General features: G+C 32.5%; 2 long non-coding RNA genes across 3 annotated transcripts; both read left to right on the top strand.

The window, feature by feature from the left end:
- Positions 1-1,769: 1,769 nt before the first annotated feature.
- On the top strand, positions 1,770-6,100 carry LOC139495752 (uncharacterized). 2 transcript variants are annotated; one of them, XR_011657447.1, is made up of 5 exons: positions 1,770-1,907; positions 2,466-2,542; positions 3,208-3,352; positions 3,954-4,025; positions 6,026-6,100. It is a non-coding gene; the product is annotated as an uncharacterized lncRNA (long non-coding RNA). The 2 variants fall into 2 exon arrangements; XR_011657448.1 differs by lacking the exon at positions 1,770-1,907 and adding an exon at positions 1,985-2,122.
- A 4,059-nt stretch (positions 6,101-10,159) lies between these two features.
- On the top strand, positions 10,160-12,531 carry LOC139495751 (uncharacterized). The gene is made up of 3 exons (XR_011657446.1): positions 10,160-10,308; positions 11,482-11,653; positions 12,458-12,531. It is a non-coding gene; the product is annotated as an uncharacterized lncRNA (long non-coding RNA).
- The last annotated feature ends 3,337 nt before the right edge of the window (positions 12,532-15,868 follow it).

Raw genomic sequence — 15,868 nt, 5'->3', positions numbered from 1 at the left:
TATATTTACTAACATCAGATCACACCAACTGAATATTTGAAAGCCAGTGATTTATAAGAACCACAATAGTTGACGAGCTATTTAACCCTCATAATCACGTTTACGGAGTTCAAACATTAGTTCCACAATCTATACTACTAAATTTGTGGACCAAATTTTTAGCCGGTTCGTTTTTCCATGTCGACGATCGTCAGAAGTATTATATAATAATAAATAGTTAGTGTATGTAATGTAATGTACTTGATATCTTCATATAGTAATTAGTTTAAATGTCTTAGCTTCAATAATTAAACCACATATAAAGTTACGTATTTGGTTCCTTACCGTCTACGTTATGCAAGTTTAATAATTAGGCGGAAATGATTTTGTATTCAATTGGTCTTGAATTTATGACATTTCGGCTTACGGCCGACTCAATCACTCAAGCACTCTCATTAATTATGACAATTTGCACCACTCAATCAAACTCGCACAACTAAAAAAAAAAGAAGAAATATAAGTAATTCGCAGAAATGTGTTCAATCATTAGATTGTGTACTTCTAATCTTAATAAATGCCTCATATCCCGGAGCACCATAGTCACACAGAGACAAAACTACAACATCGCACCACTGGATTCATGTTTCAGGTCATAAGAAAATTGATAGATTGTCTCCTCTTCGTTGTTTACTCCATTCTTGGAGCCTCCGTATCTCACGGAGAAAAAACTTGAATCGTATCTTTCGAAAAAAATATCTACTTCATAATAGAAACACTTAGACTTGTAAGATGTTTAAATCCTTTGTGGTTTATGTTGTATTCTTCTTCTTCAAGTAATTGCCTTTGTCCTAGATGCACACGTGTAACAGCGGGATATTGGCATCAAATTCCTAACGAAGAAGAACTGACAAAATAATCAAACCTAGCATCATGATGGATCAGTGCATACAGAAAGTTTGAGACACGCGAACCCAATCTGTGTATCACCATACACATTTCGAGCAGTCTTCATATCGTGCTAGCTGGGTTTTTTTCTAAGAATTTCTTATTCTTAGCAACGCACAAACTATGACATTTTTTTTTATAAATACAGTCAGTATTGGCTTACTATTAACAATACCGATGAAACCCCGGTACACGGGAAAGCCCAATTGCTGTTACAACAAACTACTGTTAATTATGAAAAAAAACAATTTGTACTCGTCCAAGCGCTTTTCTGGTTAAACTCCATCAAGAATTATCAAATTCTGAATATCTAAAAGCCAATGATGTATAAGATCTGTCATATTGCAGTTGCGTCTCAATTGTGTGGCTGGGCTTGGGAAACTCACTTCTTCTTGTTTTGTTTTTGATACATGTTTGTATTGCTCCTTGACAGAACATTTGTCAGTGTGTTTTTTGTGCTCTAGACTTATTAAACAAAAGGAATAGACATAAGCCCGTGAAATGATAAAATAAATTTTCAAACCGAAAATAGCATCAAAATGATCATGAAGTGCATTATTAAACTGATTGTTTCTATTGGGTGTTTTTTTTTATTATGTGGTCTAGTTTGTTTCTAATTCATTATGTTATGTTTCGTGTACTGTTCGGTTTTTTTGTTGTTTTTTTTAGCCATGGCGTTGTCAGTTTTTTTTCGACTGATGGGTTTTTAAATGTCCCTCTGGTAGCTTTCGTCCCCCTTTTTAACCCTGTTAAAGGTGAAACTCAAAACAAAATTCCACCATTATTTATTTTTTTTTGTCTTTTTTAGTATAAAATATTGTTGATTATTACAAATTAATCTTGATGAATGGAAAGCCGGATACAAACCGTTCATTTGCTTTTACAATTTATTAAAGTAAACATGTGCTGTCCTTATCATGTATTGATAAAGGCTTACAACACGAGTGTGACATACAATTTTTAAGATTTAGAACAGATAAGAGGTAGGAAAATAATTCCATTTCAGATCAAAACAAAACACATTTATTCCGAAATAACACAGAAAAACAATGCATTATTGTATCTCATAATTAAGAGTTTGCCATATTGTTTACATCTCAAAAGTCTTTTTGACTTCTTTGTTAATGAAATTGAATCAACCAGTGTTTACTGTCACGCAGGCGACCGTGGTTAGAATCCCGGTGGTGACGATCTGAGCGTATTATTATACTTACTTGCTATGTGACTTTTGATAGATTTTTTCTATATCCTATATTATTACACTGGTTGCAATGATTTATATTAATTTCCCAGTAAAATGCGTTGGTAAAACATATAGTTCCTTACATTTTCTAAATTAATTTCATAAAAAAAGCCATTTGCTAATGTAATAAAAAGAATAGCTAATTCAAAAATTCAAATATCGAAAAATATTCAACTGATAATTAACTCATGCGCTTCGCGCATTCGTGAATTAATGTGTTTTTCGGTGATTCATTGTATATGTTTCTCTATTTGAATTATTCGATTAGTTATTCTATAATTATCCTGTTTCCTTACAGAGGCAAGATGAGATATTTCCTTATTTTCCTGGTAATGTTACCGTTTGTCTTTACTTCACCTTCAAAGCGGTTTCTATGTGAGTATTCTTATATTGTAATGTAAAATGCTACAACTATTAAGTGAACACTTTGGTGGGTCGTTGCCTTATGGAAATCTTACATACACTTATATTTCCCAATGTAGATATACTAATAAAATAACATTACATAACATATGACTGTGTTCATTTACTCGGACATAATCATCATTTTAGTACTACAATGTACAAATGTCAAAATGCCTGACAAAAATGATTGAATTATGTGTTGGTCTCAGCTGTCTTTCATTTTCAACTGCATTCTGTCCATGACATCATAAGAACATCATTTATTCAGGAGAGGCAAAAAGAACAATTGAAACAAGAAGTATAAGCCAGTACAACAAACAACACGCTTAACAAAAAAAAAAACCCAACAACAGATGCCTCTGAAAAACAGAGAATACATATGGGGAATATTTCACAGAGACAATTACCATACCAATAAGAAAACATAACCGAAGACCATCTATGCGTTATCAACACAGCGATATAATTCCACACCATGAGGTGGATTTCAGCTTGGCCCTAAACATAATGTGTAATAGTTCAGTGAAAATTGATAAGTTATCATCTAAATTGTTTCACAACTCCGGAAAACAGTCTTTGAATCTAAACCTGATATATATTACGAATAACTAATTAACCACTTCTGCTTATTTCAGTGGATTCTTTTGGCAGGCAATTGGCTATACGCGAAATATCACAATGGATTGCCTGTAATCCAGGCATGACTCACGATACATGTGTTGCCGAATGCCCGAAATTACATATATCGCATACATATTACTGCGGCCTTGTTTGTTCATCGTAAGTTTAATAATCATAATATTACAACAACGTCTTTCTTGCTCTAACAATTTAAATGACAGGAAATATATTTTATTTTATCATAAGTATCCTTTAAATTGAGTTAAAGAGTAATTAAACTATTTATTCCGATTGCTATTATATACTTCACTGACAGCATTGGAATAAATATATTTTGGTATCTTTGTATAAACTGCAATACTCACTTAATAATATATGACATTTGGTAAGCAAAAGTCATTCCATCATATTTTAAAACGTATACATTTATTGAATAGAAAATAGAAGGTTAAAGAAAAAACAAATAGACCATAGGTAGAAAATTGTACCAGACCAACGGAAAACCAACCAAAGAAAAATACAACCCCTTGAAAATTAACGAAAGGTTAAACCATTTGAACAACATTACATCAGAAAATACAGTTTTTGTAAAACGAACTAGTAGAAGATTATCTCAAGTAATTTGGATGAGATCATTATCATAACACTAATAGTCCAATATAATTATTAAATGGATTTATTGAAGACGGTTTTAATTTGATATTTTTCCTTCCATTTTTCAATTAGGATACACGATAAGCTGGTTTTATTTTAATTTCAGAGTCCTTAAGTCTATACAAGATGGCCATTCAAGTGCTACATGTGCAACTGGTTAAATAAAAAGTTTATTAAGGTATGATTACTTTGTGTTGTATTATGAATCCATGATAAGAATAAGGGTGAGTGAAGAGGGGTGTAGATACAAACAAACAACAAAATTATAATAAAAAATACAAAACATTTTTAATAGTAATATAAACATGATGGACACTAAATTTGTTCTCAATTGTATTAAGAATTTATAGCCATATACCGTATAGCGGGTTATTTTCCCGTTTGTTAAATTTCACGATTTTCATTGAAAAAATATTTTTCGAGACCTTTGCATGTACATTTTCAAACAGGCGGAATTTATTTCAAGGATTTTGTATTATTCGCGAAAGTAAGCGAAAATGTACATCCCGCGAAAATAACTCGCTATACGATATGTTGAATTTCAAAAGCCAAAAGGAATGTCCATGCACAACACTGCAAATCGTATATCGTTGTAGATGTGTTTGCAAATTTCACTTGAACTATGCGAACTGTAAATCAAACCCTTACTGATAAAATTGCAACTTCTTAGGAAAATGATCTTCTAAACCCCGCGAACAACTTTTACTTTTAACAAATCTCTACGAGAACAGCTTTGACATTTAAAATTTCTCTACGACAACAGCTATGACATTTACAAATCTCTACGAGAACAGCTATGATATTTAACTGTGAGTGTTTCACTATATTAGAAGACGTTTGGAAGAACTCTACTGCCTCATTTACTTCATATAAGAAGCACATTTTAAAATTGTTATGAGACATGTCAGTCACGTAGGACATCAACTTTACTGCGACTGTCTTTAACTCGAAGCTCGAACACAATTGTCATTGAAATATTTGGATGATTGCGGTGGTACATTCAACAAAATTTAGGTGTGGTGACCCTTTAAAAGTTTTTTTGAACTCATCAGATAAAAGAGGGACGAAAGATACCAGAGGGACAATCAAACTCATAAATCGAAAATAAACTGGCAACGCCATGGCTAAAAATGAAAAGGACAAACAGACAAACAATAGTACACATGACACAACATAGAAAACTAAATAATAAACAACACGAACGCCACCAAAAAAACTAAGGGTGATTGCAGGTGCTCCGGAAGGGAAAGCAGATCCTGCTCCACATGTGGCACCTGTCGTGTTGTTTATGAGGTAACAATCCGGTAAATAGTCTAATTCGGTAGGTCACATTCATGAAAGGGAAGGGGATTGTAGTTACGACGTAAGGAACATGTCCGATATCATTTGGGAAACGGTTATTCCATAACGGTCAACCAACTCGTGATGGCGTCCGTAAAACTTACGACGAGATGATGTCAACTTAACCATTTGGAACTCTTGATTTAATAGCTTCCTTGTGGGCAACAACCCTCTATCAAGAAAATCATGATAGGAAATGCAAGCACGGGAATATCGTATCAATTGGGAGATATATACACCGTATGCAGGTGCTGCTGGAATGTTGCTACTTAGAAATGAAAGTTCACAATTGGAAAGCTGAAATCATCTCTTTTGTCGTAAAACCTATGTGATAATGTGATGGCAATAAACGGCAATAGAAGCAAATGACAAACAATTGTCTACAAAACACAAAGTAGAAAAATAAAAACTGAGCAACTCATTTCCCATCAAACAATGGGTTTTGTTACAGTAAATTAAAACAGATTTTAGCTTGCCTGTAATGCCAGGTACATCACTTATGTTAGTTCACTTTGTTCATCAATTTTATTCGAGGAAAAGGGGACCAAAAAGTGAAACTATTCGTCTTGATATCAGACACTTGCTGTTGCGTCCTTAAAACCAAGTAGTCTGGCTACACAAGAAAGTGTACCTGCAAAGCTTTACTGGCAAACACATAACCTTCCAAGAGTTTCAAAAATAAGTGTTGTAAGTTTTTGGAGTATTCAGTATGAAGTCCGAACAATTGTCCCGTTTACATTTCTTTTTATCATTAGGTCTTACACAATTACTTCGTAGTTTAATGTACATGTACTCATTATTTTGAATACTGACATAGTTTTCCTCTTATCTTTTCAGATTTCTGCAAGATTTCAATCAAGCCGGATATTGAATTAAATTTTAGACGTTAAATAAAGTTATGATATTTACTAACGCATATGTGTTTTAATACATACTCATAAAGAGTGAATTGCCATTGAACAAATGTCATATTAAGACAATTGTTGGCTTACTTTAAATGCACTAAAGGGGGAAATAGTCTGGCAAAAATATTGATATTTGTTATTTTACTTAAAATTGAGAAAGGAAATGGGGAATATGTCAAAGTGACAACAACCCGACCATAGAGCAGACAACAGCCTTAGGCCACCAACGAGTCTTCAATGTAGCGTGAAACTCCCGCACCAATAGGTGTCCTTCAACTGGCCCCTTAAAAAATATGTATACTAGTACAGGAAAAATGGACGTCATACTAAACTCCGAATTATACACAAGAAACTAAAATTAAAAATCATACAAGACTAACAAAGGCCAGAGGCTCTTGACTTGGGACAGGCGCAAAATTGCGGCGGTGTTAAACATGTTTATGAGATGTCACCCAGTCCGATGTCAGAAGATGTAACAAAAGAAAATAAATAAAATGACAATAATCCATACATAACAACAGACTACTAGCAGTTAACTGACATGCCAGCTCCAGACCTCAAATAAACTGAGTTTATTAAAAAAAACAACTGTCAACTGTTTTGTTTTCTATTCTGGTGTCATTTGAGCTACATGTTGTCTAGTTGGGTAATATTACAGCCTTCTACATAGTGTACAGTCAAAGTGTTGCTCATTGTTGAACGCTTTAGAGGGAAATGTATATCTGCATTGATTCACGTTATTTGAAAGACGGGCGAAAGATACCAGAGGGACAATCAAACTCATAGATCGAAAATAACTGAGAACGCCATGGCTTAAAATGGAAAAGACAAACAGTATACAAGACACAACGTAGAAACATAAGGACTATGCAACCCGAACCTCATCAGAAACTTGGGGTAAGCGGATCCTGCTCCATATGTGACATCCGTAGTATTGCTCATCTAATTACACACCCGGTAAATAGTTTTATTTAGTAGGTCACATCGATTACTGTATAGCACTGGACACATTTTTAATGAGAATCGCGATACAAATGTTATAGCATCTCACGTGTCTCCAGCTATAAGGAAACAGATTTTGAGAAACATAAATTTATTTTACCATTAAAGAGCACACCAAACTATAAATGACCGAATATATACCTGATTCAAAACAAATATTATAAGTTTGGGTGTGGAACTTTTTAGAGTTATATTGAAAATCATTTTCAAATTTCCTTAAAGCAAATTTCCATCGAATGAAATTTTCTCAGCAGTTTTAAAAAATGCTTTGGATAACTAAAACCGGTCATTAGAATGATGTCAAACCAATCACATCAATGTACTCGAATTTTTTGTTAGTGTTACTCTTAAAATTGAAATGGAAATTTATAGTAAATCATGACAGTTGCCTTTAACGACACACTGCTGTGAAAAATGAAAAAAATAAACACACACATTCGTCTAAGTTTTTTTCTGAATTACCCTGATAAAGAACTCTCATAGCTAGATATACAAAAGCCAAGGATGTATAAGATGCGTCAGATTTTATGATCGTTATCATGTAAATTACCAAAAAATACGATCTAAATATATACCAAAGGTCAGCATTTCCATGGGGGATTGAAACCATAGTTTCTAAATAAGTTATAAATTTGACCAACAGACAATAAATAATGATTAAGGTGGTATGGGTGTCTTTCGCCATCTTGGATTGTAAAATACAGAGAATCTAAGGTCTAGATTTTCTATCAATTTAGCAAAATGTGATGCAGGAATGTAGGTAACAACTATGAATTGTAAATTATTTTTGCTTGATTTTTAATGTTTTTTGAATTGGCATTGTCTTATGTTAGGGGTGGGTTGTACAATGCCCGTTGACGTCCACTGTGCGTTTTAGTTAAATGTTTTTCATTTGTATCCATCAGATAAGTTATAGATATAGGAAGATGTGCTGTGAGTGCCAATGAGACAACTCTCCATCCAAATATCAATTTATTAAAGTAAACCAGTATAGGTCAATGTACAGCCTTCAACACGGAGCCTTGGCTCACACCGAACATAAAGCTATAAAGGGCCCCAAAATACTAGTGTAAAACCATTCAAACGAGAAAACCAACGGTCTAATCTATATAAAAACCAGAAACGAAAAATATGGTTTGTTCTTATGTTGTACTGTAACACCTATGTACCAGGTTTATGGAGGATGGCTGAACGATCACAAACAGGTTAAAACGCGCGTCTGGCGTATTAAGTTATAGACCTGGTACCTTTAATAACTATTAACCCCCTCCACACTCTTTTGTACCATTCCCAAGTCAGGAGTTCAGTAGTAGATGGTTCATATATGGCAAATATGTCTTTTGTAAACTTTGTTATTATAAATTAGGCTTTATTTTTCTCAATTGATATTTTTATGTCGGGGCCTTTACTCGCAGATCACGCGATATATGTATTTTTCTCATTGTCGAAAGACTTACGGTTGCATATAATTGCTTACATCAACTTCATGTAAATGTTGGTGAATTGTTGTCTCATTGCTATCATACCACATCTCCTTGTTGTTATATACTTGGAATTATGACTTGTTACTGTTCTAGAAGTAAAAAAAAAATACAATGTGAAAGTAAAATACTGTTTAATGATATCGATCTGCATTTTATAATGATTGTGTGATTTTATATGTAATTGAGAGTGTATGAAAGAATATTTCATTCAATTTTGCAAACAAAATCTGTCTTATAATGATTAAACACCTACTATGCATACCGATAAAAGATTTCAATGAAGGCATCGCCCTATTGAGTTTACATTCCATTTAGGTCGGAAATAAGGTTATCTTAATTGTGCAATCTCACAATTCATGACAAAACATTAAACAATTAATAAACTGTATAAACACATAGCTTTATTTATATAAAATTGGATGTTTTTCAAATAATCCCTTATTGCATTCATTCAAAAAAAAAATAATAATGCATATGTAGTACTTCGGTTAAGTCGACCATTAAGCTAAACAAAGTCACCTTTTATCACAGAACACATTCAGATGATAATAGGACTGTTTCGACTACGGATATTTTCATCACTTATGTCTCTAGATATTCCAAATGCATGTAAGTATCGATGTGCAGTTCATTATCGTGATTTATGTTTGGTTATAAATTTGTGATACAAAGTTGATTCTAGTACAGTAGATAATATCTTCAACCCTGACCCAAAACATCAAACATATATAATGTGGTATGCACGTCTACGTCTTTAGTTCCAGTACAAACACAATAAGGTAAGCAAGGCTTCTTAAACGATTATAATATATGTAGTACTAAAGGGATACCTTAATGTTCAAATTTATTCTAATACCTTGAACATTGAATACTAATTGTATAAGCAGCGGTATAGTACTGTTGCCTTTATTGACAAGAATATTTAATTTTGAACCCAATATTTTAATAAATAAGCAATTCTATGAAGCATTGAATTGATAATTTATTATTTAATGGCAAATGTTTAAGTAAATTTTGAAAGGGAGAAGTGAATAAAGTAACCTTGCTGAATGCTTCTAGCAAACTGACAGTATTTCTTCGTTTACATCAATTAACAAGATGTTTGCAATTTGTATTAAGTTTTCCTTCTAATACAAACATAATAAATAAAATTGTACTCACAGCGAATGACCGTAGACATAATTCAATATGCACTTTCCTTATCATTGAAATAATTACGACAATCTTGTTTGTCTAACATGTCTTTCTATACCAGTAATGAATAACTGAACTGTTCATCGCTCGTTCAAATTGTGTACATGTATTTCTTCTATATGGTAGATTACTAATGCTCATAAAACTATCCACATTTAGTTTTTCCACATTGGTTAGAGCATCCAAGCAATTAACCTTAAATGATTAAAAACCGTGGAAAGTATAATAGCAATTGTCTTAACGTAATTTACTGTATTTGGTAAAATCTTTCGGAATGTTGAGTCCCAATGCTCTTTATTTTAGCTTTTTACCTTGATTGTCTTGAAAGTCAATGGTGAATCCTTTAAAGAAGAAAAAAGCGTGTTTGTCGTACATATTGTTTAACCTTGTACATGTATAAATGAAAAGCTTATATTACATAGGTTATACTGTGTATTCTAACAATTATCCAATTCAGGTATCAAAATGAAGTGTATGTTCTTGCTAGCCGTTTTGTTGCCTTTTGTTTTTGGAGCTCCACAGGAAAGATTTCTCAGTGAGTATAAATTTTTTGACGCAAGGCTTAAGAGCATGAAATCAAATGACGATGGGAACTTTACCAGCTGTTATCCAATTTTTAATAAGATATTATCACTTTTCTTTCTATGTTGTATACAGTTTACAAGAAATGTATAATTCAAACATGACATATGCGTTTATGTAGATTAGATTATAACCCATATAACTTAATTTCTTATGTAATAAATTGTACAAATGTAACAATTGAAACAAAATAATCATAATAAACAAATTGAAAAACAACAAATTTCGATGTTCATATTTGATAAACGGACTTTTTTGTCCGTCTCCGTCTTTACGAGGTATATAAAAATATCAAATTTGATTTTTTTTAGTTCAATCATTTAAGGAAAGTGAAAAAAGTGAAATATTTTATCGCTTTTAAGAGCTAAGAAAGATTATTGATATATGCATAATGTGTGTTCAATTCGCCGTTTCAGAATCTAATGCATCCTGGGTAATATTTTCAAAAGCGTACACCAAAGCGTTTTGATTGGTTTAAAACGTTATAAACAATGGAAATTCAACCAATGACGTAACGGTATTTTCACTTTGGGGTACGAACAATGAAATTACCCATGATGTTTTAGATTCTGAAATGGCGAATAATTTAAAGGAAACTAATGTCTACATTGAAATTGAAACACGTGTTAATCATTTGATTGCCTAATTCATATACAATAACTCATTCTTATACAGGTAAAAACGATGAATAACATATATTTTTAATTTATATTATGACATTAAACAAAATGTTCGATTTGTATAAGAATATTAAGGGTGTTCTAACTGTTTGTAAAAATTGGTTGAAAAAGAAGAAGTATTCCGATGACATTGCTATTGCACCGTACATTGGTATTGCACCTTCGATGGATCAGATATACTTATATAACTTATACATGTTATATGATAAATACAATGCAAATATAGCAGTCATCATGTGATGTGCTTGTCATGTGTAGTGATAGCACTTGTGATTAAAAAAGAGCCAGGTGTCTTTTTTTTGTAATGTCGGATGAGATAAAACCTTGCATTGAAATGTTATTGTCAAATAACAGTTAAACTATCAGCATTATTAAATATTTCTGTTAAATTTTTTAAACAGTTAAAAAGTGTCTTCGCCTTTACAAGAAAATGTTTCTCATTACAGTTGGTAAACTCCAGATCCATTTGCCTGACCTTCACAAAGTAACAGAAATTGTTGAAGGGTTTGCACATTCTGGTCTTGGACAATCAGCATGCGTAACTGCCTGTGGTACAGCTGTTTCCGCAACCGGAGTTGGAGTCGTATTGACCCCATTATGCCCAACAGCTTGTTCAACGTGAGTATTGTTGAAATTAAATTACACTTAAAACTTTGCAAATGATTTTTGGAAATATATGTAAAACAAGATGTATCAGATCCTTTGAGTATTTTTTTTATTACAGTTGAAAACTAAACGAACACTATAAAACACTATGTGTATCCGAATTGAAACTAAGCGTAAGTCTGAAAAAAAAGGTTGTCATTTACTTACAGTTTCAGTTTATCCAGCCGGCCCGCCATATTGATTATAGTGTACCGAAATCTCTACATTTGAAAAAAAAAATTAATCCAGAATTTGTATCCAGAGGTTTATGCAAGCTACTAAAAATGTTTAGGATTTGACAAAGTTTTACAATGACACGTCTCTCAATATGTCATAAAAATATTTTTGAAAACCCAAACACGATTTAAATACTACTACAAGAACGCAGTTCAATATTCTAGTAATAAAGTTCTGTAAGTCCTTCCGAAGTATTTAAGACCACACTTACGCTTTGTTGAGCTGTTTACCTTCCACCTCTTTATGTTCTGTTTCAATCCATAATTACCAATGTTTAAAAACAATATCAAGCTGAATGAAATTTATTCATTTCCGTGACTAACAATGTTTATGCAGCATCACGCATAAAATGCATAACACAATTAATAAATATATCATCAAAATCCTTGTATAAATAGCTAAAGCAATGTCAAAATTATAATTCTTTTGATAAAATATAAATATCAGAAAATACAACATAAAGAAATACTCATAGAATTATTGTGTATATATGTGTAATCTACTTGGTTACAAATGTACATTTTTTAAATCTTTTTTCAGTGTTCTCAGTAAGCTGAAATAGGCAGCAGAAAGAAAAAAAGAAACATTTTCTGAATAAAATCAGTTAGAGATTTTGTTTCGTTATACACTATAAGTTTATTTCCCAATTTGTCATGGGTTGTTCGTTTATAAATCATAAAGTTATCCTGGAAAAGAGTGATGCCAATACACTACCCTGTAAATAAACTCGTCATAGATAGAAGAATTAGAAGTTTATGGGTTTTTTTTGTCAGTGACACTGTCTGTTTGTTTTGCTTCGTAATATTCTAAAAAGTAACATTTAAAAAAATACCGAACTGCAAGGAATATTCAAAACAGGAAATTCCATAAAAGCTTAAACACGTCATAGAAAAGATAACAATTGTCATATTCCTGACTTGGTACAGGCATTCTTTTATGTACACAATGGTGGCTTAAACCTGCTTGTACAGCCATTTTAACCTCTGGTATTTTTCACCCACTTGTAAAGGGTGAAATAACAAATATGGCCTTATTGATACTGTCAAATTGATATAAGAACTAGCTGATCATTCACGGATCATTATCTCATATGCAGTTAGTTGCATCACAAATATAAAACGAATTTATGTTATGACGAATATATTTTAGCTTTGATGTTGTCAACTAATCTTTTCCTTTACACATTTACATTTAAGCAGTGCAAAATAAAATCCATTTTTGTTAATCATATCCCTTTTTTTAATTGTTTCACTTACGCTAGAATAAATCAATGTTAATGTATTTTGTATTACAACGACATTGAAAGGCCCATAGCATATAATAAAATCGTTCAAAATCTAAACATTTGCCGCTTATTAAAAAAAAACATTAATGCATTCGGATTTCAGGATAAAAAAAACCACGTCAACACAGTTGCTAATTGTATGACAAACCATGCAGTACGATTTCAAACATATTAAGAGATATCGGATGAACACTTAAAGTCGAACGTCAGAGGTACTGTACAATTACTTGTCACTACTCTTTGGGCATTAATAGCTATATGTGGATCTCTTCGAAAATTACTATCAGAGTCTCGTTTTTTCGTGCTGTTAAAATAAAAACCCTTGTACACGATGCGAGTACTTTAGTATATGATGTGAATATTGCAGTACGTGATGTAAGCACTGCATTGCGTGATGTGAACATCGCCTTAAGCCTCGGTCACACCTTACCGGATAGCTCGAATGGACGCCTAACGGATGAAAATAATAGTGTTCCGTTGACAAAATTGTTATCCGTTGGGAATCTGTTGATGTACTGACAAAAAACGGACACATAAAGGACACACACCGGATATGATGCAACGTACGAGAAACGTAAAAGTACCAGACAGAACGGATGTCGAACGTACATCCAACGGACTATTACCGCATAAAACGGACACCTAACGGAAACGTAAGGGATAAAACGGGTGAGCAAGATGATATACGGAAAAAGTAAAGGCGACAATTATAATACATGTAGATCGTATATGTATTCGAAAATTTTCTGTGTAACTGGTTTGGCTTGTTCTTCAAAATGCTGCCAAAGGGTAGTGTATGGCCTGAATAAGAGCTGATTGATAGTAAAGACGTGTCCTTACTTAGATCGATTAATCAAGAATTCACGACACTCAAGAAATCTGACATATCAATGATTGGCCTTTCTGACGCGAAATTGTAATTGGAATTTAGCCGTTTCAGATCCGTTCATCATCCGTTATACGTCCGGTACAAGTCAGTTTCACATTCGTTCAACATCCGTTTTATCCAATAAACGTCCGGTAGAAGTCCGTTTTTAAAATTGTTTATCAGACCTCCAACGGGTGTATAACGGAAACGAAACGGACGTGTACCGTACAAAAAGTACCCCTACCGGACGTTCAACGGACACTTCATTCGTTGGACGTCCATTTAAAGTTTTGAGCATGCTCAAAATTTTCCACTTGACAGAACGGACGTCGACGGATAAAACGTACGCTAAACGGAAATGAAACGGATATGGACGGACGTCTAACGGATAAGAACGGACGTCTAACGGACATGAACAGATTGAAAAAAGTTATCCGTTAGGCATCCGGTCGAGCTTTCTGTTAAGGTGTGACTGAGGCTTTATATTCGTCATGAAAAATGTCATTTTTTTGTCATTATCTTACAGATTTTGGTTTAATATTTGATTTATAGTCTTATCATTACAAGTTACAGATCAAGTTTGAATTGTGTTCTGATTTAATGATATCTTGCAAATTTATATGATCCTTAGACCTAGAAAAATCACACAATAAATGAATGTTCTGCACATGTTTTAGTCTTGCTTGTCTAACTACAGTATATTGATTTGATATCTGGTATCTATATTTTTAACATTACAATTTCCACACCAATTTAATTCAAATTTTGTGTAAGAGAACATTGTATTTTAACTGGTAGGGTCCTATGTATTGCCATGCAATACTCTCAGAATGCTGGTATGTGTCCACACTTGTTACCTCTGTCACTTACTTCTTAGCCATTTTTTATGTATTAATTTTTTGAAGTTTGTTTATTACATTAATAAATGAATTAATTTAAAAGTGAGATATGTAACAAAGTAAGTGAGTCAATTGTACATGTACCGTATATTAAGTAGCTTCTCGATATAGCATTATTTGGAATATTTTTTGGTAGGGGTTTTCCAACATTGCCTCTCAAAATTACTTTTTTCATATAAAATTCACTTTATACTATATTATAATGAATTAGGCTTCTATATTTATATACATATATTCAAAAATTATGACTTATACATAAAAACAAAATTTAAAATATGACACGGCCATACTTATATAAGCTCTAAAAAAACGAGAACAACACGTTTAATAATTTCATGCGTCCGAAGCGCTTTTCTGGATTAATCTTTCTTAGGAACGCTCAAAGCCAAACATTTGTTATCCGAAGATGTATAAGTACCGAAAAGATTGAAGAGCTATATAACAAAAATGTCTGAAATAAATAGCCAAATTCATCTAAAGTCAACTTTGCCTGAGGGAGTTGAAACCTTAGTTTCTTAATCATTTCAAAAATTATAAACAGACAATTTTAGAAAAGTTGTTTAAATCATGTCACTACCGATGTACTGACTACTGAGCTGATGATACCATTGGGGACTGATAGTCTCTAAATGTACACTCCTAATTTACAAAATGTTATATACAATTCCCTTTAAAATGCAATTAATTACCACAATAAGCCATACTGTATGATTTCCAATAGCATATTTATATAAAATATGTAGATCAAGCCATTACCCTAAACAGTTATCAAACCATAATACATTTTAATATAGAATTTAAAAAAAAAATGAAGGGTCATTTGATTTCTATATAAAATCTAGCAAAATTATGACCTATATTTTTGGCACATCCAATCCATCGTATACCTATTTGAAGGA

Source organism: Mytilus edulis, chromosome 11 (genome assembly GCF_963676685.1).
Source record: "Mytilus edulis chromosome 11, xbMytEdul2.2, whole genome shotgun sequence".
Lineage (NCBI taxonomy): Eukaryota > Metazoa > Mollusca > Bivalvia > Mytilida > Mytilidae > Mytilus > Mytilus edulis.
Note: the sequence above shows the minus strand (reverse complement) of the source record. Positions and strands in the feature narration are given on the sequence as shown.